Here is an 8,533-nt window from a genome sequence, read left to right on the forward strand (position 1 = left end):
TTAATCACTACCATATTGTACTGCTCAGGGAGGTATGAAAAAGCAGGCTGATGCACCAGTATTGCAGTGTGAGCTGCTGTGGAGATCACTGGTTGGGGGAATTAAAGGACATAAGGGAATTGCAGCCACTTAATTTTCCCTCTGTGTCGTTCCACAGAGCGTATTCTCCAATAAGGGAGAAAAGGGTTTTAGAAATGTCAGGCATCTTATTTCTTCTTCTCGTTTCCCTCTCTAGTTTATCCCATTCTTGTTCTAAACAGTAATAAACTGGGGAGAAAAGTACGGAGGAAGTTTAAGAAAATAGATCCCCTGACTCCATAAAAATGTGCCTGTTCCAGCTGGAGAAATTACAGTTGTTTTTTTTTCTTTTTTTTTTTTTTTTTCCCCTTTGTTAAATTATAACAGGAAATTGAGTTTAACATTCCATTTTCAGGCTGTTGTGGTTCTATGGGGTAAATATGTGGCATAGGAAAGTGAGATTAATTTGTTCCAACTCTCTGTGTGAATTTTTTATTGTCCAACCTCATACTTGTCATTCAACATAATCTGTCCATTTAAAGGCATTACCACACTTCCATTTTAATTTAATGGTTGCATCTCGTAAGTCATTTTGCCCACGCCATGTTAGCCATGGGAAAATATTTTTCTGGCTATGAAACAACTGTTCGAGTGAAGGAACTGTAAAACCCTTTTTGCCTAGGTTTTGTCACTGAGCGATTACAGACAGTTTTCAGTAGAGGCCCGCTGGTATAGTTAGCAAGACACCAGTGTCGCACGTAAGGGAAGCTGAAAGACAGAAGAGAGTAAATGATATCTTTGGGAGCTCTTAGCAAGTCAGAGTTGTAGCAAGAAAATGGAAGTGTTCATTTGAAATCTTGCACCTTAACCATTAAACTTGACTTATATCCTTGGGGTGCTGCAGCCTTGCTGGCCATTTGCTCTAGGTGATAAAAATGTAGCCTGCCAGGGTTGCTTTCCAGGGTCAGATGTTCATAYGTATTAACCCTTGGTAAGTCAGAAGACAGAAAGCCGTTAGCAAGATTAGACCTGTGAGAAAGCGAAGCACTGAGGGAATTGGCTTTTTGGTCTTCTGCTACGTTGCAGTGAATTTACTGAATTTTTCACTGGTGCTGGGGAGCGAGAGTCATGCGCACGCACAAAAGCTCCGTTGTGCGGACCGGCTTCATTAAATCCTTGATGTACCCAAATCAAATTGCAAGAACTTCTGGAAAATTCGTATGGAAAATTTCCCCATGTTTCTGTAATGAAATTAGCTGAAAGATAAGAGGAGAGCACCAGCCAGCGTGGAATGTTAAATCGCRGAGAATGTAATTAGAGACTCGCAGTTGTAATGACGCTAATGGATAGCAGAGACAAGTATAAAAGGAGAATAAATTATTTCATGGCATAAAGAATCAGTTATGGGTAATTAAGCTGCAATTATCATTACTGTACTTCTGTGATGGTTTTTCCTTTTACTCATATTTTTAAATTGAGTAATTCAAGTTAAGCATGAATTTATCTATTATTTGTGATGCAAATAAAAACAATTTTCTAGTGCTTTTCAAAATGTGCCGGGGGAAGGATCTCAGTTTTACACTTGTGAAAACACCAGGGATATTTGTGAAGTGATTTATTTCATGCCACACAGCTGTTCAGTGGCACCATTTCAGCTCAGATTCAGCGAAGTGAATAAACCCGTGCCTGCCGTCAGTCACGCAAGCCCAGCAAGCAGTTTCAGCAGAGTTCCTCACAAGCTTGACGTTAGGTAAGGATTTGGTAAATTGGTAATTTGGGACCCTAATTCAGAGCCAGAACGCACAGTTTGGAGTGGCTAGCAGCGTGCCTGGGTCAACTCACAGTGCTGGGATGGCTGAACTTGGAAAGCTTCAGTTTACGATATTGAGACAAGCAGTCACCGAYGCCGCTTTGCTTTGAAAGGTCCCTYGTAAAACGTGGCAGGTGAGCAGCCGAGTCACGAGCAGCCCAAACGTCCTGATGAGCAAAAGACCCTGAAATCTGCTCGTGGAGTCAGGGGACCTGATGTTGCAAATGACGACGTTGAAGACACTGCAGCGGGAGAGTAACTTCCTACTGGTAGCAACTTACAAGCTCAGATGTTACGAGTGACAACCCAAAATGGAGACAGAAGTCAGTTTTTCCTATATCACATAGTAGCCAGAGCAAAAGAGCAAGAACATCAGTTGCAGCGCTGACTCTCTGCGAGGGGCCCAGCCTGGTCAGGCGTATGTGCGGAGGCAGCGATCCCGGYGCTGGCACCGAAGCCTCGCGCTGTTCTGGTTGCTCTTTGGTGGCGTGGCTGGCTCCTAGCAGCTGCCGCCCGGGCGCCTGGGGTTTCCACATCAGCGAGGGCAGCTCAGATGCCTTGGCCATCCTTGAGGGAAGCGCACGCTTTGGTTTAGGTACCTACATCCCATGCGAGGTTTTCACACGTTCGTCGTGACGTTGAACTCTTCGGTGTAGGGCTTGTCATCCGTTGCGTGTGCTTGYGAACTGCCTTGCGTAACATACCCAGCCCATGTTGTAACACAAACCTTTATAAACAGAAATTAAAAAAAAAGCTGAAAAATTGGAAAATTCCAGGGTTTAATGTTACTAACTTAACCTTAGCCCAGACACAACTTACTACTGCTCAGCATTTAATTACGTTTATGAACTTTTCCTAAAGTCCTTTATTTACTGCACAACAGACGGTSCTCACTGGGTGGATGAGCATTCAAAAGCTCTCTTTATCCTCATTAATTAGTTTGGAGCCTGATATATAAGTTCTATTTTTTGTCATCCAAAGCGCCCATTTTTTCATAGGTTGAATCAGGTTAGATTCCCAAATACTAATGAACTTCTCTACGTTCCTGTAAAATGGGAAAGTTATCATTATAAGTATATTTATGCTTTTCTGGTTGTCCCTGCTTGAAATAAGGAATATAAACTTGAAAAATTTTTTTTGAAATAAATTTCAAAAGCATTTTGTTTTAGAAAAGTCAAAGTGAGACATTACGGTATTTGGTCAAAACTAACTTCTTCACTCCTGGTATTGTAATAAATATTTTATTGTTTGCTCTAATGACCTCCAACACATTATCATGTTAACTATACTTTGAATTTGGAATGCATTTTCCCATCACTCCGTATGTCCATCTTCCTGGCATGCCACACTTTTTGAAATGGTAGCTTCTCTCTCAGTGGCCATCATCCAGCTCAGAAATTTTGAAGGAAATGTGTTATGTTGGGTGACATATGCTTTTGAGGGGGCAGGTATACTTCTAAAGCCCATGTGCTAAGTGAGAGTCCTCGTAGACAAAATGCTGATTGGTAAATGTGTGATAGTTTGTATGGCATTGAATAAGTGTTTCAGAATGTATTCATTAAACATAACATACTGTCTCAATCAAACCTCYAAGGAAATTTACCTCTCACTTGCCTTGATCAGAATACATGTATTTCACGTGATGAGAYGGTTTTCTATGGGAAGTATCAATTAAACAGCAAATTAATTTTCTGATTTAAAAGAAAGATTCAGAACCCCTTCTGAGTTCTTTGTATGAGGAACTGAAACAGTATGATGCAGCTAGCCAGTGTTTTCACTCGTGAGATGTTGGGTGCCTTACTAGCTGCCCCACGTGAGAAGCTGCCTTCACACCACAGCACCTGCAGATCTCAGCTGCAGCTCGAGGGCTGCAGACCAGGCACCAGGTATTTCAGGTAGGTGCCTAGAAGAGAAGCGCTCCCAGCAACAAGCCTGCAGATGTTTACATGGGCTGGGAAGATCTCTGGTAGAAGCCAGGGTGAAATCTGATTTTCTGGAGGTAGGGCATCAAGCATCGTTCGTCTGATCTTTTCTAACGATCAGCATGAGAGATGGTAAATGTCTCTCATAATACTGCCTATTTCATAACAGTGGCTACTAAGAATGCCAAGGGTGAATAACAGAGATGTTGGTTTCCGCAGAGATCAGGTGAATTGCATCTCACCCCCCCCCCCCGCCATGCATCCCCCCACAAAGTCACCAAGCAGAGCTTTGCAACCCCACTGGAAAAACCCTGAGAACTGGAAAATAAGGTTTTGGTAGATTTTTTTAAAGCCACATTCACTTATTTTTGGCTTTGGTGGGCCTAGTTCTAGTTCTTAAGGTACTCTGCGTGTAGCCATTCATTTCTCATGCTCATGAAGCAGCAAGGGCTGTTCTTGCAAGATGGGTTGCCTGACTGAAGCCATGCTGACAGTCCTGCCCTGCAGACCAGCACATTGCATTCTCCAAGGTGCAGTGGTGGGTCCTGCATGCACCCTCAGGGCCTCCATGCAAATRCGGTGTTTTTGAGCTTTATCAAGCATTGCCCTTGATAACAACAATGCTGTATTCTCCATTTCTTTTAATTAACAGAGCTAGAAAATGCTCCGGTTTTGATGCGAGTTTACTGTAGCACTTCTTGCAGAAGTTGAGGAGGGATCTGAAAGCAAAGTAGAAACCAAATTCCTTTGGTTTAATGAAGCCACTGGCAATGATCAAACTGACCTACACATATGAATGAGTTAGTGAACAGATGAATTCACTTAGAAACATGAAAGGTGGAGCAAGAGGTGCAATAAATCTTTTTCATCTCAGCACCTCTACCAGAGTAAACTGCTTCTTCTGTGAACAGCAGCAAGAGCTAAAGGTGCCCTCAATAAAGGGGAAATGGCAGAATGAGCAAAACAGCTGTGCTGGCCGAGGACGGTAAAGAACAAATATGGAGAAGAACAGTGAGAGGCACTGGATGACATGGGTAGTATTTCACAAGTAGTAAAGCTGGCTGATGTGACTGCCTGAAGACTTCTGGAGACATTTACCTCTGCTTCTATGCCCTGACTCCTCAGTAAAAGGAGAAGACATACTAGTAGTGTGGCATGCTCAGAAGGCGGAAAAATGTTATGCACAACACATGCTGGTTTGGATATAGGAGGTGGTGTAACAACTGTTGAAGAATTTACCAGACAGGATTTGTAGGCTGAGGTGCTATTTTTTGTTAGAACAATGGATATTTCTYGGAAAAAAAGACAACTTAGACTGTGCCAAGCACATAATCCCTTCCTCAAGTTGGCCAAATGTGAGGGGAGAACAAGCCCTCTGAGTTCATTTGGCTGTCTTAGACTTGTTGAGAGGAAAGAGGGCTTGCAGGAGAGATGGCTGTTAGTTAGACAGGAGATAAGCTGGTTGTCTCCTGGGGGAAAAATGTGTGGCCAGTAGAAGAGTGAGAGGTTTAGGAAGAAAAGGGGTGATTGTGCCATTTCTGCTGTCTATTTCTCAAGGATGCCTTTGGGAGATGATTTATTCACTGCCTTTAAAGATGCATCTTCTGTCCAGAAGTACAAGACTTACATCTTTCTTATTTGGGGGTGGAGAGGAAATGGTGTGAAATAAATTTCTCCATCTGCTCTGCTTGGCAAAGAAGCAAAATTCTTCACACTGGTGACATGGGAAGTGGGCACCACAGCATGTGGACAAAAGGGGGAGTAGATGCCCAGTGTGTCTTGTTGTACATGTGCATGTAGCTGCAATTCAAACAGCATTGTTCAGAGCTGTTGTTCATGTCTTCACAGAAAATGCCCCACAGTTGTGTTTTTTTTAATTGAAATTGATTCAAGATATTGATCTCCTGGGATCAATTTACAGCTAAGATTCATTGCAACAAAATATTTGTTCCAAAAAGACCARTCAGAACAGAGGGTTTAGGGATAGACTAATGGTTAAAATATTCCCTTATGCCCTTTCCAGTMAGAAATATTGCCTGGAAGTGAAATCTATGCATCTGGATTTTGTAGGCACTTAGAGCGTAAACTGGAAGAAATCTGGAAATCTCTGCTCCCCTCTCAAATCAATCACATTCCAAAATACCTCAGGACAATGAAAATTAGCTCAGATATATTCCACCTGGGCCTTTACYTGCTCTCCCTGTGGAAGGTGGTAAAGTGCTCTGAGGTATAGAAGGATGTAGAAGGAATTTCAGCTCTCCTTGTGCAAGACTGCTGCAAAGAGCAACCTAGATGGCAGTGAGAGATTTGGTTTTGGCATGCACTAGCCTTGGGAGCCTGTCGTGAGCCAGGTCCTGCCTATTCCACCTTGCAGCTCAACCATGGAGAGCAAGTAGAAGASAGATGGGCCTTCTCATGAAAGTGAGCCAAGTGAAGTTGCTATTTTTATTTTGCTCCCATTCTATAAATAGGTCGCCCTTTCGGTTTCAGTTTTATTTCTAGTAGTATGGAGAGCACCACATTCTTATTCCCATTAGTTAAATGACTGGCTTTCCAGTCTTGTTCCCATTCATTTGCAAGAACAACACTGCGTGGAGGAAGGCATGATTTCCCAGGGACTGGGAGATGTTTGTATGGTGAGGTCAAATTCCTCTCTTGATGCCCCTAGGGAAGGGTGCTGAGACACTGGGGCTGTGTGCCAGCTGAACTGGAGCTGGATGCTGGACAGACTTATGCTCCATAGCCTCAGGGCAYCAAGCCAGACCTAAGCTGGTGAGGCTGTGTGCTCTGTGCTGTGCTGTGATGGCTTCCAATGGGGTTTTCCACCAGATAGGGAAATCTCTCTGCATCAGATCCTATTGCACAATAACACCTGCAAACCTGGCTGCCTCCAGTGCAGGGGAAGCAGCTTTCTTCCCTCTGGGAATCATGCCTTTAGGGCCCGCAGGACTCCTAGTATCTCAGAAGTTTTAGAAATTTGGCTTTTTGCAGCTTTTATGAAATTAACCTTCTGTGGAAAAGTGGTATTGGTCCCATTCCCTTCTGCTCCTGTTTTTCCTCCTTGCTGCCTTGATACTTCCTCTGTATCTTTGTCTCTAGAGTTCTTGTACTGATCTAACATCTGAGTGTCTGAAAGAGCTACTACCCTACTTCTGTTTCTGCCCAAAGCAATGTTTGTTTTGCAATGTGACGGACTGAAGCAATTCTACACTGAAGTTTTTTTCAGTGAATGCAGCTYTTGCTCCTTTTAGCAAAAATGCACTCTGTGTGGTACTGGGATTTCATTTCTGCATTGCAGCATATAACTGTGTGCTCATTCCAGTACAAAATTCCCCAGGACAGGCCAAAACTCTGCCTTTTGATCACACAGCCCTGGGCTGATATGGAAATTTTTGCAAATAATAGAGGAGTTATATGAAGAGATGAAGCTGCAAAAGGGGTTTTGATCAGGTCAAATCCAACTCTTACTCCTAAATAAGCTATTTGTTTGCAAAATATATATCAGCAAATGCTATAACTTCATGTACGTGACTTGAGTTCAAGTTGACTGTGGTAACTCTGAGGCCTGACTAATGACATTTTGTAACAGTCTTCTTCACTACTTACTCTAGAAAGTGCTTTCCATGTTGACATTTCTCAAACACTGAATGCAAAGGCCTAGAAGTTCCTTTTGGATTTGAAATGTGGCATTATTAAGCAAGCCCATTTTGCAAGTTCTAATCTCGCTCCAGCACACACTCTTCTCATAAAGAGATGATCATGAGAAAACTGCATCTGGCTTCCAGTAAAATATGAGCTGAACTAGTACCATTCAGCAGGAGGAGTTTGCTGGCGGGCTGCACGTGTTCTTGTGTGGGTTTTGTGTAATGCTAGCAGCTGGGGAGGTGCTCACAAATCTGCAGTTTGCAGATGCAGCAGTGGTTAATACTTTTGGATGTCATGATGGTGTCGAAAATAAAGTGTGCCGTTCTCTCTTCAGGTGAAGCGCGTTGTCAGAGTCCAGTAGTCTCTGATCAGGGTCTTTTAGATATTCCACACACAGAGATAGTGCAATGTTTAATATAAAAGTTTAATTTAAAGATATTTGACGTTACATGGGATTTTTGATTTAGCAGACTGATACAGCAATATACTGAAATCACAATACAAGTGTAATTGCTATTACCGGTCTCTATAGCATGCTCGCTGTCATGACGCTGGGCGTCCCCACTCGCTGGGAAGGAAAACGTGGGTTGAAGCCAGSTCCAGCCTGTTKCTCTTTTCAAAAATTCCTTTATTAGTTGTTCAGGTTTTATATACTATGTTGGGCTGAGCCACATATTCACTTCCCCCATGCCGATCTGGCTAATCTTAGGGAGACAGTCACATTCTTTGTTCAACTCAGAAAGAAATATTTTTCATCAGATTTATGGCTACTTATTTAAAACRCAGGCCACCCTCCAGTTCCCTTTGTGTTAAGATAAAGTCAGCTCTCTGTGCAGTAGTTGTGATTACTAAGTTGCATCTTCCAGAGCTTCAGGGGCATCTTGTTGATGTTCATCTCCTCTGAGCCTTCTTTCATTACAGGGGTTATTGGTTGGTTATACGCATTGGTGCTGTGCATGTAAATACTTCTAGTCAAGACAGGCAAATTTTCTACTTCTTGACACTCTGCATGTTGCCAGTATTTCTCCCTTTTTCTCTTGATGAACTAAGTTAAGATAGTAAACCTCAAGCCACAGCCTAGAGGGGTTCATATATCAGATAAAGTACATTTTATTGCCATTTCAGAGTGTTTTCACAC

The sequence above is a fragment of the Rhea americana genome, unplaced genomic scaffold (genome assembly GCF_003343005.1).
Source record: "Rhea americana isolate MKP2758 unplaced genomic scaffold, rheAme1 scaffold_7, whole genome shotgun sequence".
Lineage (NCBI taxonomy): Eukaryota > Metazoa > Chordata > Aves > Rheiformes > Rheidae > Rhea > Rhea americana.